The sequence below is a fragment of the Macaca thibetana genome, chromosome 6 (assembly GCF_024542745.1).
Source record: "Macaca thibetana thibetana isolate TM-01 chromosome 6, ASM2454274v1, whole genome shotgun sequence".
Lineage (NCBI taxonomy): Eukaryota > Metazoa > Chordata > Mammalia > Primates > Cercopithecidae > Macaca > Macaca thibetana.
The window spans coordinates 3,191,851-3,209,601 of NC_065583.1; the positions used below are offsets into that span (position 1 = coordinate 3,191,851).

The 17,751-nt window shown below is 48.2% G+C and overlaps 1 protein-coding gene across 1 annotated transcript in view; it reads left to right on the top strand.

The window, feature by feature from the left end:
• COL23A1 (collagen type XXIII alpha 1 chain) overlaps nt 1-17,751 on the top strand; it is a 362,528-nt gene that overhangs the window by 11,803 nt on the left and 332,974 nt on the right. The gene's annotated exons all lie outside the window — the stretch shown is intronic.

Consider the following 17,751-nt stretch of genomic DNA (forward strand, 5'->3'; position numbering starts at 1 on the left):
TGCATATAAATATGCCTGTGTGTGCATGCATGTGGGTGTGTGCGTGTGCATGTGTGTGTATGTGCATGTGTGTGCATGTGCATGCGTGTGCATGTGTGTATGTGCGTGTGTGCATGTGCATGTGTGTGCATGTGTGTATGTGCATGTGTGTGCATGTGTGTGTATGTGCATGTGTGTGCATGTGCATGTGTGTGCATGTGTGTATGTGCATGTGTGTGTGCATGTGTGTGCATGTGCACGTGCATGCGTGTGCATGTGTGTGTATGTGCGTGTGTGTGCATGTGCATGCGTGTGCATGTGTGTGTATGTGCATGTGTGTGCATGCTGTGTGGGCGCTGTACAGGCTTCTCACTTGTAAAGTGAGAGACTTTATGAGGTACCCAGATGGGACCAGCCTGACCTTATCGCCTCACCGTGGAAGTTACCCCTTCCAAGTTTCCCCAAAAGATCCTGTAGCTGCGCCCTGACGGCTCATGCAGTGGGCTTTAGAATTGGGAGACCTGGGTCTGAGTCCAGAGCTGCCTCTGACCCCGCCAGCGTCCTGGGACAACTTGGTTGACTTTTCCGAACCTCGGGCTTCCTCTTCTGGAAAGGGGCTGTCGGAATCCACCTCGCTCGTCTAAGTGAGGACGGAGCAATGGCCCTTCCGGGGCTGCCCCGCGGGGTCGCAGCGCGGCCGGAGGCGCCCCCTTGGCACTCACTGGGGTCTGGGCTGGCACAGAGACCCCACCCAGGCTGGGGGCTGAGCGGGGGGTGCGGGCGCGGGTTCGGGGAGGGCCCTGGTCTGTTCCCAGGTCTCCTCCAGGCCCCGCGCACCAGGCCCTGCTGAAAGCCCTAGCGGGTCCCCGGGCCCTGCCCTCGGTGGGCGCCTGAGCTTCCCCCACAGCTCCGCGCCGAGGGGGCGGTGTCAAGACCTAACCGTGTGCCCCCTTCACGTGGCGAAGTCCTCGGCCCTGGGCCTCCGGATGCGGCCGCCCGCGGAAACGGGGCCTGTAAGGAGGGGCGGGTCGTTGGGGGGGGGGTGCCCTAATCCGACAGGGCGGGTGTCCCGGCGCCCCCGGAGGAGCAGACGCGGCCAGGGCGCTGGGACCACCCGCCGCAGGGAGGGCTCGGGAAGAACCAGGCCCCGCCAGGACGAGGGCCCCGGGACGGCAGAGCAGGGACCCGCCGGGCCTTGGGAGCGGGGCTGAGCTGGGGGCGCCGGGGCCTCGGCCCACAGGGCGGGGAGGCGCCGACGGCGACAGGAAGACCCCGGCGGGGAGTCCGCGGGCGGAAGCGGGACGGCTCCGGGGCCGCTGCGGGAAGGGCCGCTCCCTCGGCTGCGCGGAGCCCGGGGGCCGCGGGGCACAAATCCCCGCGGGGCTGACCCTGCAGAGCGGCCGGCGCCACGCTGCTCGCCCAGCCCGAGGCCGCAACCAGGCCGCCTGCGGTGCCCACGCGGGGAGGGCGGCGCTGCCCAGAGGCCCGGCGCCTCCGAGGACGGGACCCAGAGGCCGGTGCGGCGGTAGCGGGGGACCCGCTGGGGTTTTAGCAGGGCCTGGCGCGCGGGGCCCGGGGAGGGGACGGCGGCTGCGGTGAGGAGAGGGTTCGAGGATCAGGAACAGCCCAGGGCCCTCCCGACCCCGCGCCTGGATGGGTCTCTGTGCCAGCCCAGGGTGGCGACCCCGCGCCTGGATGGGTCTCTGTGCCAGCCCAGGGTGGCGAACCCTGGAGGGCGGGTTCTGAGCGGCCGTGTGTGTCTTTGAAAACTAATGAGGCCGGGCGCGGTGGCTCATGCCTGTAATCCCAGCACTTAGGGAGGCCGAGGCGGGTGGAGTCAGGAGTTTGAGACCAGCCTGGCCAGTATGGCGAAACCCCGTCTCTACTAAAAATACAAAAATTAGCCAGGCGTGGTGGCGGGCGCGTGTAATCCCAGCTACTTGGGAGGCAGGAGAATAGGTTGAACCTGGGAGGCGGAGGTTGCAGTGAGACAACATCACGCCTCTGGACTCCAGTCTGGGGTGACAGAGTGAGACTCCGTCTCAAAAAAAAAAAAAAAAAAAAAAGTAAAGAAAGAAAAATAATGAATGGCAACGCCAGTGGGCTATTGGGCAGGAGGGCAAGACTTTTTCAGCCAGTATGCTTTAGGGAACTGAACTTCGCTTGAAAAAACTACCTTCGCAAAATCACCCCCAACGGCTGTAAGTTGGAGCTCCCAGCATCGACTTGCTGCACTAGGAGAAACGCAGTCCGAGGGGGTATTGAGGGACTGCCAAAAGCACTGTGGCTTCGTGACCTTCAAGCCCCTGTGGACACCACTGTTCAGGCCAGTTCGAGTTGGGTTTTTGTCCATTGCTGCTAGAGGAATCAATGAATTGACTGGCTGGCTTGGAAGACTTGTGCAGTAGTTGTGGCTACAGTCATATTCTGAACACCCGGTGTATGTGAGTTTCTCTGAGGACAGATATGCCTGGCAAAACTTCGAGCAAGTGAAGGTGGGCCTGGTCCCCGCTTCCTTCCTGTCCTGAGCCCCTTCTCCTCAACCCCAACACAATGGCTCATGCACTCTTCTTGCCTTTCCCAGGAACTGTCCTGCATTCTGTTTCTGCTCTCACAGCAATCAATCTCCTGAATAGGGAGGACCAGGTGGCAGGTGCCTTGTCTATGGGAAGAGCACGGGACCTGCTGTGGGAAGACTTGCTTTTTAGTTCCAGCTTTGCCACTGCCCATTGAGGTGGTCTAGGTGAGCCATGGAACTGCTTGAGATTTATCTTCCAAAAAGATAGGTGGAAATATTAATAATCAGTTATCCGCTGCAGGAGCTCCTAGTGAGGTAGTCGAAGGAGGTAACATATGGGAGTGTGTTGTGAACGGCAAATTAACATGAAAAACAAGATGTTGTTGCTGATAAGCAGCTGAATATGTGACTTTCCTTGGGAGATGCTGCACTTTCAAGAGGGGTCTTTGAAGAGGGAAGCTTCTTCATTCCCTCCACGAATGAAGCTGGAATGGTGAAAAGACAGCCTCAGGAAGGGTTGATATTTTGAGGTTAAGAGGTCCTTCCTAACTGTCCGATTATCCCTTAGTTTTGTGGCTGACTTCATTCCCAGGATAGTAGTTAAGACCTGGAGGTTCCTGTTTGCTAAAGCAGGACGCTTTTCTTTTCATTGGCGGATATTTCTGCAGCATTCATAAGGCAAGAAGTGGTGTTGAGAAAGGATGGATCGAATGAACAGCCTGGCTCCCCTTGACCCTAAGAATACAGGTGGGGAGCTGTGTGGAGCTGTCGTTTCCTTCTTCTGAAGGTAAAAAAGCGACTGACACGTGAAAGATACCAGGATGCAGATTGCTAGTTAATGGCTGCTAAGAACTTGAAAGCAAATGAAGAGTTGTCCCAAAAGAACGGGCTGGGAAGTGTTGATCTCACGCGTCAAATCAGGTAAGTGCCTGGATTCCTATTGAGCAGGAGTGCTGGAGAAGGGACTCTGGTTTGAAGAGATGTCAGGTGGATGGTGTCCTCGTTCTCTCCAACTCGGAGATGCTAGGCTCCTGGATACCTTCCGCGTTTAACATTCATGCAGTGGGAAAGACAACGTAGATTGTCTTATGTTTCTTGACACTTCAAACCAGTTGCCGCAAGAAACAGAATGCTGTAGTTTTGACCCACCCTTTTGGAGTAAGCTGCTCTTTCAGAGTGTGTATATTTCTGGGGAAACAACTTATATTATCTGAATGTCTCCCTGCAAGGAGCATTTAAACGGCTGCCAAATATTTCATGGAATTCCGCAGCCTTTTCATTGGCATCTTTGCAGCAAACAGCAGTATTTGTGGAGTCATCCAACCCCATGGCAAGTAGAATGCTTGGATAAATTGAGGGGCTGGCATGGTTTGCTTGTGGGATTCCACTGAGAATTTCCCTCCACATCCTGCAACTTACTTTTTTTTGTTGTTCTAACTCTTTAAAGAAAAGGGGGTGGCCGGGCGCGGTGGCTCAAGCCTGTAATCCCAGCACTTTGGGAGGCGGAGACGGGCAGATCACGAGGTCAGGAGATCAAGACCATCCTGGCTAACACGGTCAAACCCCGCCTCTACTAAAAAATACAAATAAACTAGCCGGGCGTGGTGGCGGGCGCCTGTAGTCCCAGCTACTCGGGAGGCTGAGGCGGGAGAATGGTGTGAACCTGGGAGGCGGAGCTTGCAGTGAGCTGAGATCGCGCCACTGCACTCCAGCCTGGGTGACAGAGCGAGACTCTGTCTCAAAAAAAAAAGGGGGGGGGGATATAATTTACACACAATAAAATCACGGATTTTAAGTGTAGAGTTAGATGGATGTTGACAAATATATGCACCCATGACTGACATCTCCAATAAATACAGAATATTTTTAACACCTCAGAAAATTCCCTATCCCCCTTTCTTGTCTCCACCCAGAGGTAACCACCATCTTGCTTTCTATCACCAATAGCTCGATTTTGCCTGTTCTAGAACCTCATATAAATAGAACCCTTGGGGGCCAGGTGGGTGACTCATGCCTGGAATCCCAGCACTTTAGGAGGGCGAGGTGGGTGGATCACTTGAGGTCAGGAGTTCAAGACCAGCCTGACCAAAATGGTGAAACCCTGTCTCTACTAAAAATACAAAAATTAGCTGGGTGTGGTGGCGGGTGCCTGTACCCCCAGCTACTTGGGGGAGGCTGAGACAGGAGAATTGCTTGAACCCAGGAGGCTGAAGTTGCAGTGAGCAGAGATTGCACCACTGCACTCCAGCCTGGGTGACAGAGCGAGACTCTGTCTCAAAAAAGAAAAATAAAAGAACCCTATGGTATGGTATGTCTTCTTTTATGTGTGGTTGTTTTGTTTAAAATAGTGCTTTTGAGATGTATTCACGTATTTGCATGTATCAGTAACTCTGTGTTATAGAGTAGTATTTCATTGTATGACTGTATCACTATTCACTCTCCTGTTAATGAGCATTTGAGTTGTTTCCAGTATTGAGTTATTATTAATAAAGCTGCTGTGAATATTTTGTACAAAAATAATTTTAAACAATAATGAATGTGAATGTGCATGAAGGATTACTGAGGAATCCCATTTGTTTGTAGAGCAACCCTTTCCAAACATGTTAATGTATTTCAGGACCTATCAGGGACCCTTGAGGAAATGCGTTTGCTGACGTGGTTTGAAAGAGAGTCACTCAGTGTGCCAATGGGAGTCGCTGATTAAACCCACATTCCTTAGAGAAAAGCCAGGCGGCTCCTGCCAAGTGCGGTGGCTGGGCCAGATGCTCTCACAATTGGCCTTTGCTGTGACTCTGCTGGGGGCTTTACCTGGCACCGAACCCAAGCAGAACCTGAGGCTGTGTGATGCCTTCTGTCCCCAGGACACATACTCCACCACCCCACCAATGCTATGGAAGCCACGGCCAGGAATTTTTGTTGCTTGCCGGTTTTTTTTTTTTTTTTTTAAGTATAATTGACATACAGTGAACTCCACAAATTTAAAATGCACAACTTAATAAATTGTTTTTTCTTTTCTTTTTTTTTTTTTTTTTTTTTGAGATGGAGTCTTGCTCTGTCGCCCGGGCTGGAGTGCAGTGGCGCCATCTCAGCTCACTGCAAGCTCCGCCTCCCGGGTTCACACCATTCTCCTGCCTCAGCCTCCCGAGTAGCTGGAACTACAGGCGCCTGCCACCTCGCCCGGCTAGTTTTTTGTATCTGTTTAGTAGAGACGGGGTTTCACCGTGTTAGCCAGGATGGTCTCGATCTCCTGATCTCATGATCCGCCCGCCTCGGCCTACCAAAGTGCTGGGATTACAGGTGTGAGCCACTGTGTCTGGCTAATAAATTTTGACATCTGTGCACAACTATGAAACCCTCTCCACAATCTCGATAGGAAATGCATCCCTCACCCTCCAGAGTTTCCTCCTGCCGCGTTTAATTCTCTCCCTTCCACCCCTCCCTGCCTGCCACCAACGTGCCACTGATTTTTCTGTTACTATTGATTCATTTTCATTTTCCAGGACTTTTCTCTGGGTGGAATAACACTCTCTTTGTTAGTCTCGTTCCTTTCACTCAGAGTAGTTATTGAGAGATGCTTTAGTATGTTTATGTAGTGGTTATACAAAGAACTGCTTTTGCACAGTAGTTAATTCATTCTTTTTCATTACCGAGTATTAGTTCACTATATGGATATGCCACGATTTGTTTATCCATTCAGCTATTGATGGATGTTTCGATTGTTTCCAGTTTTTGTCTATTATAAATAAAGCTGCTATGGGTATTCATGTGCCAGTCCTTGTACGGATTTATTCTTTCATTTCTCTTGAATGTAAACACCTTGGAGTGGGATGGCCGAGCATATGATATGTTTGTGATTAACTTTTTAAGAAACTGTTGCTGAAGGCCATTGCATCATTTCAGATTCCACCAGCAGTGTAGGACAATTCCAGTTTGCTCATGTATATGTCATTTTTCTCTGACTGCTTTTAAGATTTTCTCTTTATCACTGGTTTTAAGCGGTCAGATTATGATATATATAGGTGTCGTTTTCTTGATTTTTTTTTTTTGTGCTTGGGTTTCATGGTGATTCTTGGATCTGTGGATTTATAATTTTCGCCAAATTTGAAAACAGTTTTTGACTATTCTTCAAAATTTTTTTTTCTATTTTGCTGTTTCTCGCTCCTCTTCTTTGGTGACTCCAGTTACACATATTCTGGCCGCTCGAAGTCCCGCAGTTCACTAGCCCTCTTCTTTGTCTTTTCCTTTTAAAAATAATTCTTCCTCTGTGTGTTCATTTTAGGTAGTTTCTCTTGCTGTCTTCAAGTTTATAATCTTTTCTTTGGCAACGTCTCATCTGCCATTAATCCCTTCCACCATATTTTTCATCTCAGACCTGATGAAATTTCATCTCTGGAATTTCAGTTTCAGTCTTTTAAATACTTTGTTGTCTCTGCTTAGCTTTTTGCACATAGGCAGTGCGGTTATAATACTTTTTTTAAATGTCTTTGTGTGCTAATTCTAACGTCTGTGACGGTTTTGGGCCAGTTTCAATTGATTAATTTTTTTTTCATTATAGGGCCTATTTTCCTGCAGGAAACTTCTTATTCCTCTGCCAGACATGATGAATTTTACCTCACGAGATGCTGAATATTTTTGCATTTGTATATCTATTCCTGGGCTGTGTGATGCCACAATTAAGTTACTTGGAAATAGTTTGGTCCTTTAGGGTCTCGTTGGGATCTGTTAGGTGGGACTAGAGCAGTGTTTCACTGAGGCCCTAGGGTTAACTCTTCCCTACTGGCAAGGCAGGGCCCTTCCTGGTATTCCCCTCAGTATTTATTTATTTATTTATTTATTTATTGAGATGGAGTCTCACTCTGATCACTCTGTCACCCAGGCTGGAGTGCAGCGGTACGATCTCGGCTCACTGCAACCTCTGCCTCCCGGGTTCAAGTGATTCTCCTGCCTCAGCCTCCCAAGTAGCTGGGATTACAAGCACCCGCCACTCTGCCTGGCTAATTTTTGTATTTTTAGTAGAGACCGGATGTCATCATGTTGGCCAGGCTGGTCTTGAACTCCTGACCTCGGGTAATCCACTTGCCTCGGCCTCCGAAAGTGCTGGGATTACAGGTGTGAAACACCGTGCCAGGCCTCTCCTCAGTACTTTCTGACAGTGGATTGTAAGGTTTCCTGGGCTGGCTGGTGGGAACGAGCGTTCTGGCCCCTGTGTGAGTGCTGTCTGCGGTGCCCTGGAATCCTTTTGGGCGGTTCTTTCCCTGACCTCAGTCGTTTCCTCGCCTCCAGGGGCCGATTAGGCCCTCTGCCTCCTGCTGAAGGGGATCCTCAGCAGATCTTGGTGGCTTTCATCTCTCTGGTCCTCTGTTCTGCGCACTCTGACTGCCTCGGCCAACCTTGGCTCCCAGCCCCATGTCTTCAATTCGGGAGGCTGCCAGGCACCACCCGTGTCCCCCCTCCATGTGCGTAGCCTGGCCACTCCCCAGGTGGGAAGCTGGAGCAGTTGTGCCTGTCTCAGAGATCACTGTCCTCGCCTGCCTGGCCCTAGCATCTTCAAAATTATTGTTTTATATGCAGGAATACATTTGTGGGTTTTGTTGTTGATGTTGTTTAGGCAAAAGGGCAAATCTAGTCATTGCCACTCTGTCTTGCCTGTAAGTGTAAATTCACGATGTGGTCTTTTTAAAATGTGGGGGTGATTTTAGATTTGTAGAAAAACGAATGTACTAATGTAGAAAAACATACGTACAAACTGTACATATGTACATAACCATAGTATATTTGTCAAAAGTAAGAAATTAGGCCAGGCACAGTGGCTCACACCTGTAATCCCAGCACTTTGGGAGGCCGAGGCGGGCGGATCACTTGAGCTCAGGAGTTTGAGATCATCCTGGGCAACGTGATGAAACCTGGTCTCTACAAAAGATAGAAAAATTAACCTGACTTGGTGGCTCTTGTAGTCCCAACTACTTGGGAGGCTGAGGCGGGAGGATGAGCCCAGGAGGTCGAGGCTGCAGTGAGCCATGGTGGTGCCACTACACTCCAGCCTGGGTGACAGAGCAAGACTCTGTTTCAAAAGAAAAAAAGAAAAGAAAAAGAAAAAGGAATGAATTGTGATACTGTGACAGGCAGAGTTCTAAGATGGTCTCCAAGATTCCTGCTCCCTGGTGGATAGACTTTGTACAGTTCCCTCCTCTCCAGTGCAGGCAGAGCCCGTGGGTATGATGAGCTATCCTCCTATGATTCAGTTACTAATGAATCACTCGACTTTGAGTTAGTGAAAAAGGAGATTATTCAGTGGCCCTGACTTAAGCAAGTGAGCGCTTCAAAGGGATGAGGCCCCTCCTGAGGTCAGGGATGTGCAGCATGAAGGGGTGTGGAGGAGCTGCATGGCAGGAAACCGTGAGCTGCCTCTGGGAACTGAGAGCCCCCAGCCAACAGCCAGCAAGAGGATGAGGCCTTCCTGCTAAACCACGAAGAACCACAGGAACTTGAGAGAGGAGGACTCGGAGCTCCAGGAAGAAACCCCCCAGCTGACTCATTGATTTCAGCCTGTGAGAACCTGAGCAGAGACCAACTGCAGTTATGCCCAGCCTCTGACCACACAAACTGTAATATAGTCAATGTGTATTTAAACTGCTAACTTTGTGGCATTTGTTATAGAACAATAGAAAACAAATACAATTACTGTTAACTAAAGAGGATCAGATCAAATATATTCGTAACAATATCCCACTTATATTGTAGCGAGATCTCAATAAGGACTAATGTGAAGACCAGCACGAAACGGTTGGAAAACTTCCACCAACATTCAAGATGATGTTAACACACTCATATTGCATCTTGGTTGGAGGTGGTTAGAATCCTGATCAAGAATTGATCTGTTATGTGAGAAAATATTCACAAGTCCTATATCTGATTAGGGTCTAGTATACAGAATCTATAAAGAGCTCCTACAGTTCAACAACAAAACTACACACAACCCAATTTTAGCATGGGCAAAGGACTTGAACAGACGTTTCTTCAAACAGGATATACAGATGACCAACAAAGACATGAAAAGCATCTCGACATCATTTGTCATTAGGGAAATGTAAATCGAAACCACAATGATACACCGTATCACATCCACTAGGATCTTTTGGCAAGAATGTGGAGAAATTGGAACTGTCATACGTTGCTGGTGGCAATGTAAAATGACTCAGCCACTATGGAAAAGAGTTTGGTGGGATCCTCAAAAATTAAATGTGAAATTACCATATGATGTAGCAATTCCACTCCCAGGTTTATACCCCAAAGAGTTGAAAACAGATACTCAAATAAAAGTAGACTTATGTTCACAGCAGCACTATACACAAGAGCCAAAAGCTGGAAAGTGCCCAGATATTCATCAATGAATGGATAAGCAAATGGTAGTGTAGACACAATGCAATATTATTCAGTCATAAAAAGAATGAATGATCCATGCCAGTGTGGATGAGTCTCAAACACATCATGCTGAGTGAAAGGAACCAGACAAAGGGCAAGGAAATCACAAGTGGTGTTGACTCTGCTTATGTGAAATATACAGAATAGGTAAATCCCATAGAAACAAAGCAGACTGGTGGTGGCTGGGGCTGGGGCTGGGGAGGAAAGGATATAGGAGTTCCTTTTGGGGTGACGACAGTGTTTTGAAAGTAGATAGAGGGCGTGATTGTACAACATTATGAATCTACTTAATGCCACTGAATTGTTCACTTTAAAATGGTTAATTTTATGTTAATAGTTATGTGAATTTCACCTCCCAGTTAAAAAATAGATCTTACTTAAAAAGAACAAGGCTATATCTTAGTTAGTGGTAAGTGACTTTGTGATTGTGCTTTTTTTTTTTTTTTTTAAACTAAACTACACCTTATTTAGATTTCACCCATTTCTTCTCTCTAATGTCCTTCTCCTATTCCAGGGTCCATCTAGGACACACACTGCATTTAGTTGTGCTGTCTTCTTAGTCTCTTCCGATCTGTGACCATTTCTCAGTCTTCCCTTGCTTTGCATGGCCTTGACAGTTTTGAGACATTGAGCAGGTGTTTTATAGAATGTCCCACAATTTGGGATAGTCTAATACTCCTCATGAGCAGCGTTTGGAAAGAATCCCACTGAGGTGGATTGCCACGTTCATGGCATCCTATCGGGGGCCCATGGGGCCAGAATGAGGTATTCCTGTGACATTAACCTTGATCACTTGGTTAAGGGAAGGGAAATCTGCCAGCTTTCTTGTTTAACTCTAGCCCATGGGTTAGAGCCCAAGGAGAGAGGGGAAGTTAGCTTCACCTCCAGGAAGGGGGAAGTATTTACATATATGTTTGGAATTCTGTAAGGAAGTTTTATCTCTTCTTTCCATTTATTTATTTAATCATTAATATCACTGTAGACTCAAGGATATTTAATTTATTCTTTGCGTTATAAGACCACACTACATTATTTATTTTGTTGCTTAAATTGTTTCAACTTTGGCCATTCTAAGCTCATTCAGGTTGGTTTTCAGGCTGGAGTGCAGTGGCACAATCTCTGCTCACTGCAACCTCCGTCTCCTAGGTTCAAGCAATTCTTGTGCCTCAGCCTCCCAAGTAGCTGGGATTACAGGCGTGCTCCACCATGCCTGGCTAATTTTTGTATTTTTAATAGAGACAGGGTTTCACCATGTTGGCAAGGCTGGTCTTGAACTCCTTCCCTCAAGTAATCTGCCGGTCCCGCCCGGCATCCCACATTGCTGGGATTCCAGGCGTGAGCCACCGCGCCCAGCCTTTCTTATATTTCTTTGATGAGTGCCCCGACCCCAACCCCTTTGCAAAGCACTTCCTTACTTTCTGGCTCTGTCAGACTCCAGGCTCATCTTGTGGTTTTTCTGCCTAGAATTTCCCATTTCTCATCTCTCCAAGAAGCCCTGGTTCCTTTTATTGGAGAATGATATTAGAGACCAAGATCTGGGTACTGTGTGTGCTTGTTACTACCAGGGTATGACTGTTTGTAGAAGTTCTCTGCAGACAGAGGGAGGGCATAGAAACATGTATATTGACTCCTCTATATGCATGTATCTGGGATTATTTCTGTTATCTATCTATCTGTATACAGAACATGAACATGACCTCATAGTTTTGTCTTTGATTCTGATTCAGCACCACAGGGTTCACTGTAGCTTTCCTCCTTTTGCTTATTTGTAACTTCTTTCTTGGACAGTGAGAAACCTGGCTCTCATTACTCATAGTTTGTTTACTTATCTGTTCAACCCTAATGTGTATAGAAAGTAGTTTCAAAATTGCTAACCTGAATCCCTGTGAGAAACATCGTTACCTCCTAGCTAGAGTACAGTGTTGACATCAGATTCCTTTTGTCTTCAGCCTTAGAGTTTTCTTTTCTCTCTCTCTCTTTTTTTTTTTTTTTTTTTTTTTGAGACAGAGTCTCACTCTGTTGCCCAGGCTGGAGTGCAGTGGCACGATCTTGGCTCACAGCAAACTTTGCCTCCCGGGTTCAAGTGATTCTCTTGCCTCCGCCTCCCAAGTAGCTGGGAATACAGATGTGTGCCACCACATCAGGCTGATTTTTATATTTTTAGTAGAGAGGGGGTTTCACCACGTTGCCCAGACTGGTCTTGAACTCCTGACCTCAGGTGATCCTCCCACCTCTGCCTCCCAAAGTGCTGGGATTACAGGCATGAGCCACCACACCTGGCCAGCCTTAGAGTTTTCAATGAAAACACCATTTTGCAACGTTACTTAGGTCAGCTACACTTTTCCCCAACCTTCAGTGAGGTGATGTCATGCAACTTTAATATAGTCAGATTTGTTACTCTAGCGTGGGTTTCTCCAGCGTCCTGACTTTTGGTTTGTAATTGGTATTCATTACAGGTCACTCTTTGGGATGGACAGTCCTATGGTTTTTGACAAATGCATAATCATGTGTCCGCCACCCCAGGACCACACAGAACAGTTCTGTCACCCTTAATCTCCTCCATGCTGCCCTTGTAGTTAATTCCTGTCACTCTCCCAACCTTTTGCAGACACTGTGCTGGTTTCTGAGTTATGTATGGCTTGGCTTCTGATAGCAACTTTATTTTTATTATTTATTTTTTGAGATGGAGCCTTGCTCTTGTTGCCCAGGCTAGAGTGCAATGACACAATCTCACTCACTGCAACCTCTGCCTCCCGGGTTCAAATGGTTCTCCTGCCTCAGCCTCTTGAGTGTCTGGGACTACAGGTGTGTGCCACTACGCCCAGCTAATTTTTTTTTTTTTTGTATTTTTTAGTAGAGATGGGGTGTCACCATTTTGGCCAGGCTAGTCACGAACTCTCCAGACGTCAGGTGATCTGCCTGCCTCGGCCTCCCAAAGTGCTGGGATTATAGGTGTGAGCCACCGCGCCCAACCCTGATCGCTTTAACGAATGTTTGTAGATAGGAACGTTACTTGGGAGCAGAGGTTGTCATGCCTTGTGATCCGTGTCAGTTGCTACCAGGATGTAAATCCAGCCCTGACACTTCTCTTTCTGTCTCAATTTTCCCATCTGTAAATGGGTGTGATAAGAATCCCAGCCTCTCACTGCAAGCTCCGGGGGTTATCAAGTAGCTGAGACTACAGGCGCCGCCACCTCGCCCGGCTAGGAGGAATGGATAAGATAATAGCAATTGGCGCAGTGTCTGGCCCGTAATAAGTAATCCAGTCTTGATAATAATACTTCGGTTGTATTTGTCATCATCATCATCGTGGTGGGGTATCAAAAGAGAACGTTTAAAGGGGTTCAGAAAGGGAGTCCCCGCGGGTTGCTCGTGGTGGTGAGAAGGCTTGAACTGGCTCTTCATAAGCGGGTAGACCGAGAGCAGAGAAGCTGTGCCTGTGGTCAGCATTTGGTTCTTGACAAGCGCTTCCTCTGGTGTTTGTGGCGTGCGTGTATTCACAGGATGGATCCTGGAGCTGGGGCTCCCTGGGGAGACGGAGTCCATCGCTCTGAAATTGCCCTCAGCAGGAAGATTTCAAGGGTTTACATTGTCTCTTCTACTTTCAGGCTTTTTTGTTTTTCACTGAGAAGATGATATTACAACAACCCAGAAAGAAGTAAATCACCATCATTCCAACACCCACCTGGGTTGTTCTGTTAGTTGCTGTTCCCCCATGCCTGTGTTTCTACGTCAATGTAGACATGTTATTTATTGTAGCATAAGCATTTTTCCTTGTTGCTATACAGTTTTCATAATGCTATTTCCTGATGTCACAGCTGCATCAAGGGGATTCCACATCTTTCACTAAACCATGCCCACTGTTTTACAGTGCAACTTCTTCATAAATATCATGTTTTGCTTCTGCTGATTTATTTCCTTAGGATATATTCCCCAGAGTAGGAATTTTTAGTCAAAGGATAGAAATGTCTTAATTATTTACAGCACTTTACAGGAATAAATCATTGCATCTTTCTTTTGCTTGTCAGTCTATATTTCCTCAGAACAAAAAACCACTTGAGGATGTGATCGAACATCTGGTGAAGTGTTCAAGACTAGTGCCCCAACAGATCATTCATAAACGTATCCTCTTGACTATGTCACGAATGCTGTTTTAAAAACCAGATTTCCCTGATTCCCTGAGCTCTTGCCACCCCTCCCCCAGACTTCAAGTTCTCCTTCCCAGTTCTTCTAGAAGGGAACTCACCCAAAGTCTCTTGTCTTTTCTCAGAAACTCATCCTTTATTTACTTTTAGAGTCAGGACTTGTTTGCATATGTAAAACCAGGACCATATTGTTTGCAGATGATGGGGGTGCTGCCAGATAATTGAATATAAAATGTTGAGGCTTGTAAGTCATTTTTACAAACCTGGACACAAAGGAATATTTTCTTAGGATTAAAAAAAAAAAAAGAGCATGAAGTAAAGATTGTGAGATTGGGTTTCTAATTCAAACATTTCGCTTTGTATTCTTAGTAGTCAGGACACAGAAAGTGAGGGACCTGGAGGTGGGAGAGGGGAGGGATCCAGGAGAGAAAACTTTACAGATTCACCATCTAATCTAGAGAAACAAAAGCACAAAGGGAGTTAGGATAAATGACAAGTGCAATCCCAGTAACCTATGATCCCGCCACTAGCATTAACAGTACCTAGCTTTTTATTTTAAGGTAAGAGTAGCTTAAAAGTAATTGTGTTTCCTATCAGTAGTTGATAAAATCCTTCTCCCCCTTCAGGAGAGAGGTTCAGATGTGATAGCAGTAGCCCAAGTGTGACAGCAGTTGTTAGAAGTGAATTGTTTTTGGCATGAAATGCTTTTGTTTAAAAAATGAAATTAGTGTGGAAGTCCTTTCTGTCCTGTCTAGCACTGATAAAAACAGATGAGAGCTTCTCACACAGATTGACTGGCTTAAACTAAAACGTTGGGTTTCTTCTCCAAGTATATTTTGAAATCTGCTTTAATATCTGCAAATGCAATGGGGAAAAAAGTGAGTTCTGGCTGGGCGCGGTGACTCAATGCCTGTAATCCCAGCACTCTGAGAGGCAGGAGGATTGCTTGAGCCCAGGAATTTGGGACCAGCCTGGGCAACATAGTGAAACCCTGTCTCTACAAAAAATTTAAAAATTAGCTGAGTGTAGTGGTACATGCCTGTATATCCAGCTACTCAGGAGGCTGAAGTGGGAGGATTGCTTGAGCCTGAGCGGTTGAGGCTGCAGTAAGTGGAGATTGTGCCACTGCACTCCAGCCTGGATGACAGAGTGAGACCTCGTCTCAAAAAAACAAAACAAAACCGAGTGAGTTCTGAGGTCCGGCTCAAGGCTGCAGCTTTTGCATGGGCCCGCCATTCAACTGGGACAGGTGTGGCCACTGTGCTCCATTCTGTGCAAAAGCCTCAGCCCCTCATGGACTCCACCCCAGGCAGCCCTGCTGGGAGTGGGGATGAGTAGGGGTAGTGTCTGCCGCGCTAGGGTGGAGCAGCTCTCACCCACAGGCTGCAGGGGGCCTCTGGAGGCTGGGGGCTGGCCCAGGCTGCTCACAAGGTCCCTGTGGGACAGCTGGGCAGCTCCATCCAGAACAGTAGTGAGTGGCAGGTCCAGTCCCTGAGAGCACCTGGGAGCCTGGCATCCAGAGGCCTAGCCAGATTCCGATTTACAGGGCAAGCCAAGGGCTTGCAGAGTCAGGGCTGGGGAGTGCAGTGATGATGGAAGAGTGAGTGTGCCTAAAGGTACCCCCTGGAGTAACCCTCCGGCTGCCCTGATATTGCTTTTGAGAGGTGAAGTCAGCTGGACTTTCTGGGTCAAGTGGGAACTTGGAGAACTTTTCCTAGAAGAGGTTTGTAAAATGCACCAATCAGTGCTTTGTAAAAACGCACCAATCAGTGCTCTGTAGCTAGCTAGAGGTTTGTAAAATGGACCAATCAGCACTCTGCAAAATGGACCAATCAGCACTCTGTAAAATGGACCAATCAGCAGGACATGGGCGGGGACAAATAACGGAATAAAAGCTGCTCCCCTGGCCAACACACTCTGCGGCAGTGTGAACGGGTCCTTAAGGTTGTGGGATCTTTGTTCTTTGGCTCTTCACAGTAACTCTCCCTGCTGCTCACTCTTTGTGTCAATGCCCTCTTTAAGAGCTGTAACACTCACTGCGAAAGTCCGCAACTCCATCCTTTTTTATTTGAGGGAGTCTCGCTCTGTCGCCCAGGCTGGAGTGCAGTGGCGCTATCTCGGCTCACTGCAAGCTCCGCCTCCCGGGTTCCCGCCCTTCTCCTGCCTCAGCCTCCCGAGTAGCCGGGACTACAGGCGCCGCCACCGCGCCCGGCTATAATTTTTTGTATTTTTAGTAGAGACGGGGTTTCACCGTCTTAGCCAGGATGGTCTCGATCTCCTGACATTGGTAATCCGCTCGCCTCCGCCTCCCCAAGTGTTGGGATTACAGGCGTGAGCCACCGCGTCTGGCGCGCGGCTCCATTCTTTTTTTTTTTTGAGGTGAAGTCTCGCTCTGGCACCCAGGCTTGAGTGCAGTGGGCGCGACCTCGGCTCACTGCAACCTCCGCCTCTCGGGTTAAAGCAGTTCTCCAGCCTCAGTCTCCGGAGTAGCTGGGATTATAGGCACCCGCCACCACGCTGCGGCTCCATTCTTGAAGTCAGCGAGGCCACGAACCCACCGGCAGGACCCAACCCCGACACACTTACACCATGGTAACTTCCTCTGTTATAGGAGCTGCTTGGCTCTCTGTGCCTCTTGCTGCCCGTCTGTAAAATGAGGATGAAATGGGAGGTGAAATGGAACTGCCTTTCCGGTGGCTGGAGGTGCCCTGGTGAAGTCTCCTGGTCCTGGGATGTTCCAGTCAGAGGCAGGCAGGGCCTGGCTGGGGTCTTGTCCTCTATGCAAATTCCAGGCTTGGTGGTCAAGAGTTCAAGACCAAGGGGTGCCCTTCTCTCCTCCTCTAAAGCAGTGCTTAAAAATTACTGTTCAACGTTTGAACATGAAGCCCTCTGCTCTTATGGTAGCACTGTACTCTTCACTTAGGTCTGCACGGATTTGTGCTCTGCTTTGTTTTGCTTTTAGGGGGATTTTTTTTCCCTCTTAGAGAAAGGTTAAGACTGTGTATCTTCATTGGGACTCAAGTTCTGGCTAGTTTTGGGATTTGGGCCAATTGCTTCATTCCTCTAAACCTAGATTTGGGATGCAGGACAAATTTCTTTTTTTCCAAGCTTGCGTTCCTCGTCTGTGAGGCAGGGACCATTTGTTCTGGCCTCAGAGGTGCCCATAGGGTTTCACTGGGCCAGGAGCCTGCCAGAGCAATCCCTGCATTGTAGGGGAGCTGTGCCTTTTGACCCTCTTTCTGTGGTGATTCTTTTCCTTTCACCCAAATCTGGCACAGGGCTGGGCATGTGTAGGGATTCTTGTTAAATTTTACTGAACCAAATTTTCTAGGCCAAGGATCCCCACTGGTAAGGAAGGAAAATGGAAAACAGAAAACAACAAAGGAAAATGTTTTCATCAGGGTGATTTAGCCCGGGCCATCAGGGGCCGGGCCCGTGGGCTGGGAGGGGCTGCAGCCATGGGGTTTGGGGACTTCCCGGGTGCGAACGGGGTGGCCTTGTGAGTGCAGAAAGCCGCCTGGAGGACTAGCTTTGATCTGCCCTCCCCAGGCCTCCCTCAGCCCCAGCCTCGCTCCCTTCAGGAGTGGTGGTCGCTGTGGCTTTTCTTGACTTGCAGGAAGCTATTTCTGTTGTTCGTAACTCTTGGCATTCTATTTGAAAATGCTGTAACAAAGCAGAAACCTGCCA